At 53.4% G+C, this 13,301-nt stretch overlaps 1 protein-coding gene and 2 long non-coding RNA genes across 4 annotated transcripts in view; 1 reads left to right on the top strand and 2 right to left on the bottom strand.

Moving 5' to 3' along the window:
• LOC147645189 (uncharacterized) overlaps positions 1-13,301 on the top strand; it is a 110,270-nt gene that overhangs the window by 62,907 nt on the left and 34,062 nt on the right. The gene's annotated exons all lie outside the window — the stretch shown is intronic.
• On the bottom strand, positions 1,466-3,827 carry LOC111943680 (uncharacterized). The gene is made up of 4 exons (XR_002870997.2): positions 3,760-3,827; positions 3,355-3,456; positions 2,559-2,724; positions 1,466-2,027 (listed from the first exon to the last, which is right to left on the bottom strand). It is a non-coding gene; the product is annotated as an uncharacterized LOC111943680 (long non-coding RNA).
• Positions 6,751-7,814, bottom strand: LOC147645190 (uncharacterized). Its single transcript, XR_015282447.1, has 3 exons — positions 7,618-7,814; positions 7,190-7,261; positions 6,751-6,823 (listed from the first exon to the last, which is right to left on the bottom strand). It is a non-coding gene; the product is annotated as an uncharacterized LOC147645190 (long non-coding RNA).

Here is a 13,301-nt window from a genome sequence, read left to right as displayed (position 1 = left end):
CCAAGTGGTCTAGCATTTTAGAAAAAGGGGCGATTGGTCTTCAAGAAGTGCCCTGTAGTGTTCCTGCACTAGAACTCCTTTGGCCTGCTTCTGTTCAACACCCACATAAAATTCAAATTCTTTTTCCCTGTTTGGAAGGGCTAGGGCAGGTTCTTCAGTTCATCTGCTTTTTAAGACTTCAAAATTCTGACAGTAGTTTTGCCCACTGAAAAGTGACATCAACCTGTGAACACCACCCTTTAAAACTTAATCCCAGGAATTTCTCTTTCTCTTTGATTTCTGGCTTCTGAAGAGGTCACAGGGCTCCGGTTCAGCCTCCTCCCACCCAGGTCTGACAAGGGCATGGGGGGAGCAGGGCTGGCCAGAGTTCTGCGGTTCCCGGCGGGGGATGGAGACTGTGAAGTGACAGGAGCCCCTTCCCAGAGGGAAGTACTCCCATCTGTACTACTGGACTGCCCTGACTGTCAGTCTTTGACTTCTTCAAAGGGTCATTGCTAAACAAAACCTTGGTTTTGCCTGCTGACATTGCTGGTCAGGCGGTGTCCCAGGAGATGCTCTTGATGGTTTCCTCTTTTCCAGGGCATGGCACTGGAGAAGGTCCAGACCCAGGTGATGTCACTGAAGGAAATGTGCCCTCATCCCAGGGACGCTCAACACGGACTCCCCCAGCCCCTCAGTGCCCCGCTGCTGGTCACAGCAGCCCCTGCCTGGCTCCTGCCACCCACACTCTGGTCAGCCCTGCCTGCTTCTGGACATGGGGCTCAGCCAGGGCTGGTGCTGTGTGGGCTTTGCTGGTTGTGCCAGCTGGACACTGGGGTGAGAGCTCCATCTCTTTATTTGAACAGAAGAGCTGTGCTGGGCCCTGCCCTGGCAGGAGGGACCCACCTTGAGTCCAGGCCACAGAGCAGGGCGGGTCCCTTCAGGGACACAGGGCCTTGCTGTGGGTGGTGGCAGCATCTGCACAGCAGCAAGCTGGTAATGCAGCTGTGACAGGGACAGTGGGCATGGAGATGTGAAATGTGTGGTGCAGGTGTCCCTGAGGGAGGTGTTTGGCCTTTCTTGTGAAGCTGCAGAGGGGCACCTATTGAGAGAGGAGATGGCTGAGGTCCCAGCTGCAGCTGGCACACAGGGACCCTCCTGCACAGCGGGAGATTCTCACTGTGCTCAAAGATTCCCTCTGAACACTAAGAGGGGAGCTTGTCAGAAGTCCCAAAAAATATCTGGGAAAAGGTCTTAGGTTAGTTGTTTAGACTAGGTACAAATCTCCAGTGGGAAAAGAGCCTCTCCAGTAGGCTGGGTGTTTTGGGGTGTCTTAGTTCTTCTTAGAGTAAAGATTACCAATTGAATGCAATTTCAGTTTTTATTCTAGATGTGTAAAAATGTTCCAAGATTATCTGAATTCTAAAACTACCTTGAAAAATCCTGAACTATTATGGAAATAAGGAAGAAATGTTTGTAGATTTCTTTCTACAAAAAATATTTCTAAATATTTCTAAAAATTTCAAATTTCTAAAAATGAAAAGCAAAGACAAAACGGGGTCACCTTTTCAGAATTCTAAAACTCCTTTGAAAAGTCCTAAAGAACTATGGAAATAGGGAAGAAATATTTGGGGTTTACTTTCTACCAATAATAATTCTAAAGAGTTCTAAAAATTTCTAATTTCTAAAAATGTAAAACAAAGACGATATGGTGCCCCATGCCTGGCTGCTGCCTGCCCAGCCAAGGCTGTGGCCAGCCAAGCAGCTGTGCCAGTGCTGGTGGTACCAGCCAGAGCCCAGAGCAGAAGCCCAAAGGTGTTGCTCAAGCCCTTCCCTGGCAGGAGGGGCCCACATTCAGGCCTGGCCAGGCACCAGGGCCAGCACCTACAGGGACAGAGGGTCCTGTTCTGGGTGGTGGCGGCACAGCAATAAGCTGAAAATGGAGCTGTGGCAGGGACAATGGACACTGGCTTGGAGATGGAGGATGACAGGTGCAGGTCTCCCAGACTAACGTGTTTGGCAGGACATCTGGAGGTGCAGAGGTGCTCCTGTGGAGAGAGGAGGTGGCTGAGGCCCCCAGCTGCCGCTGGCACGCAGGGACCCTCCTGCACAGCAGGGCCCAGAGCGGCCAAGGCTCCCCAGCACGGCTGGAGCTGCTGGCACAGCTTGGCCCAGCTGGACAGCTGCCCCTCAAGGCTCCGGCGAGCAGGGGATGGCTCTGGGCAGGGTCCCTGGCCAGGAGCGGGCCCCAGAGCGCCTCTGCCTTTCAAAGGCAATCTCATCCCCGCTCTTTCTCCTGCCCACCTTGCTTTGCCTCTGCCCGCTGCTCCTGGGGCTGCTCTTGGCCAGGCAGCCTCCGTGGGAGCCAGCACTGGCTGCAGCCCCAGCGGGCTCTCCAGGACAAGGCACAGCAATTAAGAGGCCAATGAAAGGCCTGGGCAGCAGCAGAACTCTCAGCACAGTTATTTGGACAACCACTGACTATCTACAGGTCCACAGCAGACTCACTGGGAATGTTTCTATTCTACAATAGACTTTCAAAAGAAGCTGTTTGAGGGAAAGATGAACAAAACACTCACTGTTTTGTCTTCCAGCAATACCAGATTCCAACACCACATAAAACCAATAAATGCACCAAACAAAGTAGGCCTGCCATTAATTCTGGCCAACAGCGTGTTCCCTGACAGAAACCTCTTCCAACGTCCTTCTGGGAATTGGGAACACGTGTTGTGGTGCCGGCTGCATCTGTGGGAGCAATGGGCAGTGAGAGCTTGTGCTGTGCTGCGCTGCTGAGCTGGCAGCATGGTGGGTATGTCCAGGATGTTCTCTGTTTCCCCCAGAGCTGGGGCCTGCAGGCAACTTGTTGGCCCTTGGCACAGGCTGTGACACCCAACAAAGCCCAGAAAGCCGGGAGCAGAGCCCGGGGGACAGCACAGCTGCTTGGACAGTGGCTCCTTCCAGGGACACGGGCCAAACCCATCCCTGAGCAGCCACTGCCACCCCTGACCCTCCCTTCTCCATGACAGCTCCCCCAGCCCAAGGGGACAGAGCTAGGCCCTGTCAGGGGCCAGTGCAGCCCCTGCCCAGTTGGGAGCCAGGGCTGGCTGTGGCCCTGGGCTCGTGGCAGGGCTCCCGCTCGGGGCTGCTCCTGTGCCTTGGGCCTCTGGGCGCTCACGGCTACCTCTGGGAGCAGCTGCAGTGGGATGCATGTTGGTGCATGAGTCCCGTTTCCCAGGAGCTGGAAACGAGCTCCAGAGGCCTGGAAGCCGAGGTGCCTCCAGCTTTGGCTGCTGCTGGGTCATGCAAGGGCCAGCCCTAGGGGAAGAGCTGCTGGCACACAGCCCCGCCAAGGGCTGAGCCCAGCACAGCAATTACCTCCTGTGTCTGGGCCTGTGCCTGGCATTGCCTTCTTTCCTGCCAATGAGCCACTGCTTCCTCTGGGAAACGTCTCCACCTGCATGGTCTTTTGGTCCATCCCTTGAGAAAGGAAGAGGCACAGCTGAATCAGATGGAAAAGTTCTTGATTTGGATGCTGGCATTTTCAGCACCTCATGCTTGTCAAATATGGGGATAAGGTTAAAAAAATGCCTTGGCTTTTGGGCCAGGGCCAGGGCCCTCCCTCCTCCAAAAAGCTGCCAATACTGAGCAGTAGTGAGGAGATAGCGCAGGGTGAGGGCACACACGAGCACGGCTCTGTCCTGACACCTGCAGCGATGCTGCCCTGGCCAAGCTTTGGGCTCTGAGCTGGCAGCTCTCCCAGGGGGTAAGGCCTTCACCTACCCTCGCCATCTCCCAGAGCCTCAGTCCTGGATGTGGGTTGGGAAGCCAGATCACCTTCAGCAAGAGGCTTGGCTGCAAGGAAAGGCAGGACAGAAGAGCTCCCGTGGATCTGTAGGAGATCCTCAGGCTCCCTGGGGCTGGCAAAGGAGCTGCGCAAGGCTCAGCCCTGGGCACAGCCCCTTCCCTCTCTGCTCCTCTCCGTGGTTGCACAGAGCACATGGAAGGAGACACTGGAATTGGACATGGGAAGAAAATTGACAGCTAAATGCTCCTTCCTCCCACTGACAGCGATGCTGTGGGATCACTCAGGGCTGCAGAAGGGAGCAGGGCAAGGCTTCCAGAATCCTTCAGCCCTGAGATTATGTTAAGGGATATGGCACATGAGTGAGCTCTTGCCACCTTGACATTATTCCATCAGGAAAAGCACATTGAGAACTTGCCTCCAGCATTCTCCAAGTCTTGCCAGCTGTCATCTAGCAGGGCCTCCAGATAATCCATGTCCTGATCCCAGTCTAGAAGCCAGTACAGATCAGAACCACGTCCATGGTGAGCTGGGATCCACTTCTGCTTTAGGGAACTGGGCACTGCAAGGGGTTTGGGTTAGATCGTGAGTACCAGATGTCGATGGACATGGCCAAAGCTGCAGAGAGGCCTGGGGAGCTCTGGGCTGGATCCTGGTCACTCTCCACCCTCTTTGCAGTCCCTGTGCAACATCCCCGGTGGGGGGTGACAGGGCCAGAGCAGGGGTCCTGGCTGCTGGGTCAAAGGAGAAGGCTGAGGGACATGGACCCACCTTGTCCTCCCTGCAGCATTTTCTTCAGCATTTGCTTCATGGGTTTTGATGGCACATGGGGTTTCTGGTGTCCTGTAGCTTTTTTCTTTCCACTTGGAGGACCTTAAGAGAAAATAGTTCCCGTTTGCAGGAATGGATCCCAGAAAACCAGTGCTTAGCCTGTGGGGTCAGGAGGGACACACCACTCACCCCTGCGATGGGAGCCGGGCTTGCGTACAGTTACCAACCCAGGAGCTGGGAAAGTCCTGCCTGCAGACACACCTGTAACTCAACAGCCACAGAAGCTTCTGTCACCTCTGCTCATCTGCACAGGCAGCACTGAGCCACGGGAGTGGTGAGGGGATAGCGAAGGGCAAGGGCACACACGTGTATGTCTCTGTTCTGACACCTGCAGTGGTGCCAGGACATTGACACTGCTTATTCTGCTAGGAAAGGACCATTGAGAACTTACCTCCAGCATTTCTCAAGTGTTTCAAGCCGTCATCCAGCAGGGCCACTGGATAATGCAAGTTGTGATTCCAATCTAGAAGGGAGCCCAGATCAGAACCCTGCCATGGTGTGCTGAGATCCCCTTCTACTTTTGACAACTGGGCACTGCAAGGGTGTTGGGTAAGACCATGGGTGCCAAATGTCAAAGGACAATGGCCAAAGCTGCACAGGGGCCAGAGGACCTCTGGGTTGGTGTCTTGTCACTCTCCAAGCTCTTTGCAGTCCCTGTGCAACATCCCTGGAAGAGGTGGCTGGAGCAGCCCAAGGCCCATTGGGGCTCTCTCACTGCTACAGCTGAAAGCCTTGCTAAAGCAATGGGGAAAAACTGCAGCAGGCAGTTGCACAACTATCCCTCCCTCACTCCTGCCCTCTCTCCCTCCCCTACTACCTTCCTCTCTGTCTCCATCCCTCTTTTCCCTGGGACAGCTCCCCCAGCCCAAGGGGGCAGAGCCAGGCCCTCTCAGGACACACTGGAGCCTTGGCCTCCCCCTCTGCCCATTCCCCCACCATGGGCACACCTTTGCAGTTGCTGCCAGGTTTTGGGATGTGTCTCCCATGGACGGACCCCAGCAGGACTGCTCAGTAGCCGAGTGCCCTGAGCCTGCTGGGGATAATTCCTCTGGGCTGTGCCGGTCTTGTCCGGGCTGTGCCTGCACTGCCAAGCAGCAGAGATGGCAGCTCAAGCCTCAGCAGGGCTCAGGCCCAGAGGCACAGCAATTACCTCCTGTGACTGTGCCTGGCATGGCCTCCCTTCCTGCAGCAGAGGCTGCCCATGGGCCACTGCTTCCTCCGGGAAACGCCGCCTTCAGCACAGCCGCTCTGTTCACTTCTGCAGAAAGGGGCAGCTGGATCAGATGGAACCATTCCCCACTGGGGAAACTTCAGGAGGCAATGCTTGTCAAAGGCATGGTTAAGGATCAGGAAATCATATAAAATTTTTTGGCATTGGCCAGGGCCTAACCTCATCAAAACAGCTGCCCTTTCTGATCTACCTGGGGACCGAGAAATTGCAGGGGATCTCAGTGTGAGCATGACCCTTGCTGCACTTTGGGCTCCCTGCCTGCTGATGCCAAATGCCTTCCTGCAGAGGCTGGGGAGAAGCTGCAGCCAGGCCAGGCTGGGAAACAGCCCTGCAGGCCGTGAAAGCAACAGTGGGGCAGCAAGGCTGCCATGGATCTGCTTTCTGCTGTGCAAAGAAAGCCCCTGGCTGCTGAGTCTCAGGAGAAGGCTGAGGGATATGAACCCACCTTGTCCTCCCTGCAGCATTTTCTTCAGCATTTGCTTCATGGGTTTCGATGGCACATGGGGTTTCTGGTGTCCTGCAGCTTTGTTCTTTCCACTTGGAGGACCTTAAGAGAAAATAGTTCCCCTTTGCAGGAATGGATCCCAGAAAACCAGTGCTCAGCCTGTGGGGTCAGGAGGGACACACCACTCACCCCTGCGATGGGAGCCGGGCTTGCGTACAGTTACCAACCCAGGAGCTGGGAAAGTCCTGCCTGCAGACACACCTGTAACTCAACAGCCACAGGAGCTTCTGTCATCTCTGCTCATCTGCACAGGCAGCACTGAGCCGCGGGAGTGGTGAGGGGATCGCACAGGATGGGGGCACACACGTGCACGGCTCTATCCTGACACCTGCAGCGATGCTGCCCTGGCCAAGCTTTGGGCTCTGAGCTGGCAGCTCTCCCAGGGGGAAAGGCCTTCACCTACCCTCGCCATCTCCCAGAGCCTCAGTCCTGGATGTGGGTTGGGAAGCCAGATCACCTTCAGCAAGAGGCTTGGCTGCAAGGAAAGGCAGGACAGAAGAGCTCCCGAGGCTCTGTAGGAGATCCTCAGGCTCCCTGGGGCTAGCAAAGGAGCCCTGCAAGGCCTGGGTCCAGCCCTTTCCCTCTCTGCTCCTCTCCATGGCTGCACAGAGCACATGGAAGGAGACACTGGCATTGCACACAGGTAGAAGATTGACAGCTAAATGCTCCTTCCTCTCACTGACAGCAAATCCTTGGGATCATTTAGGGCTCCAGAAGGGAGCAGGGAAAAATTTCCAGAATCCTTCAACCCTCACGCGACCTTAACACAAACGGCACATAAGTGAGCACTTCCCACCTTGACAGATTATTCTGTCAGTACAAGTGGCAATTCAGAACTTACCTCCAGCATTCTCCAACATTTTCAAAGTCTCATTCACCAGCGATCCCAAATAATGCAAGTCATGATCCCAATCTAGAAGGAAGCAGAGATCAGAACCATGGCCATGGTGCGCTGGGATCCCCTTCTGCCTTAGGGAACTGGGCACTGCAAGGGGTTTGGGTAAGGCTGTGGGAGCCAGATGTCAGTGGGCATGGCCAAAGCTGCAGAGGGGCCTGGGGAGCTCTGGGCTGGCTCTGGTCACTTTCCACCGTCTTTGCAGGCCCTGTGCAACATCCCTGGAGAGGCAGCAGGACCAGCCCATGGCCCCTGGGGACTCTCTCCCTCGCACAGAAGAAACCCTCCCTGAAGCCCTGGGGAAAACCATCCCCAACTCTTCCCAGGAGAAGGAAGTGCTGTCCCAGGAAAGGGAAGCCAGGCCGCGGGCTCACCTGCTCCCTGTGCTCGCTGTGGAGCAGCCTGGGCAGCCCTGTCAGGCAGGGCCACTGCCAGGAGGAGCAGGAGGAGGAGGCGCAGAGCAAAGGCCATGGTGCCTTGCCCTCTGCCAGTCCTGCAGCTCTTGCTGCCACCGCTGTCCTGACACCGCTGTCCCAATGTCAGCACCGCTGCTGCCACAACAGTCGTGGTCAAGGACTGACTGCTCGGTCCTCGTGGTGCTGTGCAACCATGGGGCTCTGGGACCTCTGTGACCTCAGAGCCTGCTGTCACCTCAGCCTGCTGTCACCCCACAGGCTGCTGTGACCTCATGGCCAGGGTGGAATTGTGTGGGCAGTGGGATCTGCCTTCTTCACTAGGGAGCTCATCCTGCCCTGTCCAAGGGCTTGGAGCTCAGTCCAAGGGCTATGACAGGGTCCCAGCCCAGCTGATCTCACAGGCTGGGGGATGAAGGGATGGAGAGCAGCCCTGCTGAGAAGGACTTGTGGCTGCTGCAAGGTGAGAGGCTGGACATGAGCCAGCCATGTGCCTCCAAAGGAGGCTGCCCAGCAGCTTGAAGGAGGTGATTCTACCACCCCTCTGCTCTGGTGTGAGCCCACCTGGAGTACTGCATCCACCTCTGGGTGCCCAGCACAGAAAGGACATGGTCCTGTTGGAGCTAGTCCAGAGGAGGGACAAAATGCTCTGAGGGCTGGAGCCCCTCTGGTTTGGAGACAGGCTGGGATAGCTGGGGGTGTTCAGCCTGGATGAGGGAAGGCTCCACGCAGACCTGATTGCTACCTTTCAGTACTTTGAGGGGGCTTGTAAAAAAGACAGGACAGAATTTTTAGTAGGGCCTGTTGTGACAAGACTGAGGGGTAATTTTTTCAATCTAAAAGACGGTAGATTCAGACTAGACCTAATGAAGATGTTTTTTACGCTGTGTGTTTTGAAACCCTGGCACAGGTTGCCCAGAGGGGTGGGCATCCATCCCTGCTGACATTCAAGCTCATGCTCTGAGCAACCTGATCCAAAGGTGTCCCTGCTCTCTGCAGGGCACTGGACTAGATGGCCTTTAAATGTCCCTCCCAAGCCAGGCCATTCTGTGCTGCTGTGCACCAGCAGAGCAGTGCTGGAATAATGCTGGGGTGATGATGCTGGCACCTGTGTTTTGGTAGTTGTGCCATTTAGCTGTTGGCCAAGAGAGGATTGATGGGCTGCAAAGTGAAGTCTGCAAAGAACAGTGTGCTCAAGGAGAAACAGGAGAGGAACACGGCTTCCAGTTCAGATAAACGCCAGCATTTTGCTGCCCATTCCTTGTTAAGAAATAAAGGAACGTCCTGAAGATCCCTTCAATGTGGGTGCACTATTGGCTGTATCAGTGCTTGTGTTCTGTAAAACAGGTGAGTTGTTACAGCTTCTTGCCCCATTTATCACTGGATAAAACCCAAATACTGCATTGCTCCATGTCTCCTTTCTTCCAAGTAAAGGCAGATTTTGTTCATTCTTCAGTAGGACATATTCATCTGTTGACAAGCAAATTCTTCTTGCCATTCACACAATGTTGATCTGCTCGAATCAGATTATAATTAAGGCCGTAATTTATCAGAGTATAATTAAGACCATATAATTAATTGTAATTAAGGCTGATGGATTGTGAGGCAAAGTGTTCCATCATTTGCCTTGGAGAGAGTTTTTTTCTAATTCAATGACATTTGAAGACAGGTGTAGCCTACCATACTTCTGGCATACTAGAAATGAAAAAACAGCCATGGAAACAGGCTGTTTTATCCTTTCCTCCTCCTCCTTCTCCAAGGTATTTTAATCCCTGAAGTCTGAGCTCTTCAGCTGCCTCACAAACATTGTTTTAATTCACACAGGCATCCATCAGGACAGTGGCTGTGAAGCTTGGAGCAATGTAGGTTTAGAGCGGCAAAAATAATAATCCATTTCCCAGGTTAAGCCAAGCATTTCCCAAATAACTCTAGCTATCCTCAGGGATGTTTCCAAAAGTATCATAGTAAATGTTGGGAGCGGAGAGAGAGAATGTCAACAAAATTAAAAATACAGCTTTCTGAGATCTTTTTTATTCCTATGAAAACAGGGTCAAAATTGTTTAGAGATAGAACATTAAGTAAGAAGTGAACAAGAGATTGTCAAAATAATAGCTTAGGAAACAAAAATATCGAAATAAAAATAAATTAACATGTGGATTTATAAGAAAACAATCATACTAAGAAAAGAATAAAACCCTACCAAATCTAAAATCAGTAAGGCTGACTCATCTATCTCAATTTCAAAAAAAAAAAAAAAATATTGAAAAGAATCAGATCCTCAAGACCATTACTATATACAGGACCCTCCAGGTAATGGGAATAAACAAAGGAACTTTTGGACAGTTTTTTTTTCTCCTTGGGCTGGGGGAGCTGTCACAGGGAAGGGAGGGTCAGGAGTGGCAGTGGCTGCTCAGGGATGGGTTTGGCCCGTGTCCCTGCTGGAAGGAGCCACTGCCCAAATCAGCTGTGCTGCCCCCGGGCTCTGCTCCTGGCCTTCTGGGCTTTGTTGGGTGGCACAGCCTGTGCCAAGGGCTGGCAAGGTGCCAGCAGGCCCCAGCTCTGGGGGAAACAGAGAACATCCTGGCCGTATCCAGCGTGCTGCCAGCTCAGCAGTGGAGCACAGCACAGGCTCACGCTGCCCATTGCTCCCACAGATGCAGCTGGCACCACAAGACATGCTCAGAATATCTGGGAGAGTATGAGAAGAGTTTTCTACCAGGGAACACATGTTTTGATGAAGTTAATGGCCATTGTGGCTGGTGGAGCACTTTTCCTGATGATGTGCTATGCTGGAATCTGGTATTGCTGGAAGAAAAAACGGTGAGTGTTTTGCTGATCTCGGCCTCAAACAGCTTCTTGAAAGGCTGCTCATAGTTGGGAAACATTCCCAGTGAGGCTGCTCTGCACTTGTGGCTAGTCCTTAGTTGCCCAAATAACTGTGCTGAGAGTTCTGCTGCTGCCCAGGCCTTTAATTGGTCTCTTAATTGCTGGGCCTTGTCCTGGGGAGCCCGCTGGGGCTGCAGCCAGTGCTGGCTCCCACAGAGGCTGCCTGGCCAAGAGCAGCCCCAGGAGCAGAGGGCAGAGGCAAAGCAAGGTGGGCAGGAGAAAGAGCGGGGACGAGATTGCCTTTGAAAGGCAGAGGCGCTCTGGGGCCCGCTCCTGGCCAGGGACCCTGCCCAGAGCCATCCCCTGCTCGCCGGGGCCTTGAGGGGCAGCTGTCCAGCTGGGCCAAGTTGTGCCAGCAGCTCCAGCCATGCTGGGGAGCCTTGGCCGCTCTGGGCCCTGCTGTGCAGGAGGGTCCCTGCGTGCCAGCGGCAGCTGGGGGCCTCAGCCACCTCCTCTCTCCACAGGAGCACCTCTGCACCTTCACAAGAGCAGCCAAAGACTTTAATCACCGAGAAGTTGACCTCTCATCCCCACTCTTCACCTCTGTCTCCCTCTGCTCTGCTGCAGCTGCATCCCTGTCTTGAGGGCATCCCAAGACCCACACCTGCAAAGTGAGAGTGTCTGCCCCTGAGCCCCCTGGCCCTGGTCCCTGGCCAGGACTGAAATTGGGCAGCCCCTGTCCACCAGAGCAGGGCTTGGCCCATGGTTTCTGTTCAAATAAAGAGATGGAGATTTCACCTCAGTGTCTGGCTGGTACCACCAGCAAAGCCCTCATGGCACCAGCCCTGGCTGAGCTCCATGTCCAGGAGCAGCCGGGTGTGCCCACGGTGTGGGCAGGCAGGAGCCAGGCAGGGGCTGCCATGACCAGTGGTGGGGCCACAAGGGGCTGGGGAAGCCCATGCCGAGCGTCCCTGGGCTGTGAGGGCACATTTCCTTCAGTGGCATCACCTGGGCCTGCACCTCATGAGGCACCCAGGGCTAATTTGGGCTCTCTCCTAAGGTGTGCAGGGATTCCCCATGAGGTGTGCAGCGGGGTTAAACTGAGAGGGTTTTTTCCTCTTCTGAGCACAGCAAAGGGGACACTCTTGGCTGAGGTTTTGTAGAGCTGGAAGGAAGCCTCTTGGCGAGCCCTTGGGCCTGGCCTGTGGGCACAGCGGGCAGGCAGAGCCCATCCCTTGAGGCCAGTCCGGGCTGCTCGGGCTGGGCCGGGCCGGGCCGGGTGAGGGCCCCGGCAGGGAAGGGCCGTGGCCGTGGGCTCTGATGAGGCTGCCGAGATTCACCCTGTCCTGTGCTGCAGCCAAACACACATTTACAGCCACAGCCATTCTCGGGGGCACAGGAGGCACCCGGGGATAGAACTGAGGCCATGGCTTCTCACCCTGAAGGGAGGCTGGCTCTGTTGGTTTGGAGGGCACAGCTTAGATCCCAGTTCCCTTTGTAAACCTGCTGGGGAAGTGTGGAGGGGCAGAGAGTTGCAACCCTTCTCATTGGGAAGTGTGGCTGATGCTGTGGGGTTTTTCAATTTTTTGCCCTCTGAATTTGTGTCCTGGCAGAGGGTTAAGTTTGCTTGCTCTCACAAAAGCCCTTTTCTTCTTGGTGCTCAGTGGGACTGCAATGCAGCTGGGGTTGAAGGAGGATCTGCGGCCGCTTGGGCCATGATTCTGGGACACTGTGTGGGACCTGCTGCTTTTGGCTGTGATTTGTGGTGCTGCTGGTTCAGGCCTTCTACAGTAACTGGCTTCAGTTCGTTCATCTTGTCACCAAAGGTTGGGAATAAATCTCTTGATTTATCCCTGTAGTATTGAGAGGCAGGCATTACTTTCTTGAAGTGCTGCTAAGACAGGCCATGGGGATCACAGGGCCTTCTTGGTGGGGTCTTCAGGTAGCCTGGTGGTCATTGAGGGAGGAAGCTGATTCTACTGGAAAAAAGAGGGTTTTCCATGTGTGGAAAAGAATAACCTCTCACTTCCCCATCCTTTATAACTATACAAAGTTATACAGGCAAGTGCATTCAAATATCTCTATCTACCTTGTCAACCTATTTTTCTTTCTATCTATCTATCTATCTATCTATCTATCTATCTATCTATCTATCTATCCATCTATCTATCTATCTATCCATCTATCTACCTACCTATCTACCTACCTATCTACCTACCTACCTTACTAATCTATTTCTATGCATGAGGTTTTGTTTATTTATTAATTATGACACTTCTATTGAGAGCTGGAAAATGATACCATCCATGTTTGATATAGCAAAGCTTGGGTTTAAGAACACACATGAACTGCAATTTCTTTCTTGCTAGACTATGCTGGCTTGTTTAGATTGACTTTGAACTGAAATCCTGCAAAGCTGGAAAATGCCTGGTGGCCATTGCTGTGATATCCTTAAAAATCCTTTTTTCATTTTTATTTTTTTCTTTTGTGCTGGTTGGTAAATACCTTTCTTCCTTAAGCTGTGTGCTGGCAATATTGGAGGTAGAAAATAACAGAATACTGCATCTTTTAGATACTTGATAGCTGTCCTGTGAAATTTTATTGTAGTATCTTCTGTCTAATACCCATTCAGAATTAAATCAGCAGGTCAGCTACTGAGCACAACTTACTGCACAGCTGCAGCTCATGTTTCCACAGTGCAAGTGGCTTTTTCTTCTTCTGTACGTGTATCAAACACAACCAAGTGCAAGGCTGCTGACAGAGGAAAGAGCCTTGTTTAGTGGAGCCTGGACTTTGGGAAGGTGATAGCTGTTAGATCA

This window comes from Cyanistes caeruleus, unplaced genomic scaffold (assembly GCF_971803275.1).
Source record: "Cyanistes caeruleus unplaced genomic scaffold, bCyaCae1.hap1.1 HAP1_SUPER_29, whole genome shotgun sequence".
NCBI lineage: Eukaryota > Metazoa > Chordata > Aves > Passeriformes > Paridae > Cyanistes > Cyanistes caeruleus.
This window is presented reverse-complemented; position numbering and strand designations above follow the sequence as displayed.